This window comes from Lupinus angustifolius, chromosome LG18 (genome assembly GCF_001865875.1).
Source record: "Lupinus angustifolius cultivar Tanjil chromosome LG18, LupAngTanjil_v1.0, whole genome shotgun sequence".
NCBI lineage: Eukaryota > Viridiplantae > Streptophyta > Magnoliopsida > Fabales > Fabaceae > Lupinus > Lupinus angustifolius.
Window position 1 is genome coordinate 4,288,518 of NC_032026.1, and position 2,277 is coordinate 4,290,794.

Here is a 2,277-nt window from a genome sequence, read left to right on the forward strand (position 1 = left end):
TGCATTGTATGTTACATTAGCACCCTTTATCAACCTATCCTCTCTCTATTAAACTTTACCTTTTTAAATAATTATTATTTTTATTCAATCAAGACAAGAACAAATGCATGGATATATAAAACTCTTATTTAATAATTTACTTCTTTTCAATATTTATGATTTTTTATGTACCATATTAAATTACATTTATAAATTCTAGTCAAGAAAATCATATTAATAGAGGATCATAATTATTTGTAGTCACAAACTTTCCATCATTTTTAAACATCTTTTATTTTCTTTTTTTAAAAGGAAAAATATATAAAAATGCATTAAACATTATACCTTTTGTGAGTAGTCATCATGAACAATTTGTTCTACCTAATTACCACTAAAACTTTAATTGTTAGTGAAATTGATATTTGTATAAAGATAATATTAAATTAATCAAAATGAAAATTCTAACACATGAATTTTGTTATAATATCGTTTGTTAGATTGTTATCATTTTATCTTATATATAAAATAATATTACTACATTAAACACTTTTAAATCTTAAATTTACATATCCTTTTATTTTCAATCTATTTGTATTTTAACATCACCTTTCACTAATTGTCAATGTTGGCTAACCTGGAATGTTGCATTTACGCTATTGCACGTGTGATAGAAGTTATTTCCATGTTGTTATATCAAGAATTTAACAATATTTTTTATAGTGACCAATTTCACAAAATGTTAAAGCTGAAGGCCTAATTAAAAAAAAAAGAGTTCATTATATCTACTTATGTAAGATATAAAGTTTAAAAGGTTTTACGCATTTTCCCTTTAATAATACATACTCATTGAAAATTCAATTTGGGAGGCATTAATGACATGTTATTATTAAAGATGTAAATATAAATATAATATTAGATTTCCAGATTTTATTTTTAAATTCCCTTTTCTAAAAATATTTACATCCTCTTTGTGAAAAAACTTTATCTATTAAAAAGGGAAGGGATCCACTTACTTCATGAATAAGTTAAAAAAATATACTTTATATCTTAACCATCCTTTCTAGGACATTCAATGATTTGAATTAGTGAGTACATCCTTTCTAGGAAATTCAATGATTTGAATTAGTGACTAGATATGAACTATAAGAAAAATTAAATAAAAAAGGAAAGGATAAATTTCGGATATTATAATCGTATCGAGTTTACTATATGAAATCTTTGTATTGACTAGTGAATTGTTGGAAAATGAGAAACTTGTAGCAAACTTCAACAGTAAACCTCTTGATGATTGAAAAACATCACCATAGAAACTAACTTTGCAATAGTATTTTGAAAAAATTGTATAATATAGCACAATTTTGTGACTAATTTCATATGAGTTGAGGTGGGTTTTGTTTGTGTTGAATATGTGGGGTACTACTTAGGGTAAAGTGAAAATAGGGTGAAATTGCATTGTATGCTACTTATTCATTTTTCACCACCTTTTCATCAACTTAGCCTCTCTATTAAAATTTACCTTCTTAAATTAATATTAGTTTTACTCAATAAAGACAAGAATAAATGCATGCATATATAAAACTCTTATTTAATGATTTACTTCTTTTCAATATTTGTGATTTTTATGTACAATATTAAATTAAATTGATAAATTGTAGTAAAAAAAAATCTTGTCAATATAATATCATAATTATTTTTAGTCACAAACATTCCATAATTTAAAAAAAAAACATTGCTTTTGAAAAAAGGAAAAGACTATAAAAACACAATAAACGTTATATTTGTATGTAGTCCTCAGGAACTATTTTTTCTTCCTATTTACCACTTAAACTTTATTTGTTAGTGAAATTGATATTTTTAGAGATAATAATAAATTAATCAAAATGAAAAATTCTTACACATGCATTTTGTTTTAATATGAACTTTTAGATTGTTATTATTTTATTATATATATATATATATATAATAATATTACGGTGTTAATCACTTTTAACTCTTAAATTTACTTATCCTTTTATTTTTAATATATATGTATTTTAACATCGGCTTTCTCTGTCTGTAAGTGTTGGCTAACATGCAATATTACATTTATTCTATTGTGAGTGTGATGGAAGTTATTACCTTGTTGATCTATCAATAATTTAATAGTATTTTTTATAGTGACCAATTTCACAAAATGATAAAGATGAAGGGATAATTAAAAAGAAAAAGAGTTCATTGTATATACTTATAAAATACATAATGCTTAAAGGGTTTTATGCATTTTCCCTTTAATAAAATGTACTCATTGAAAATTTAATT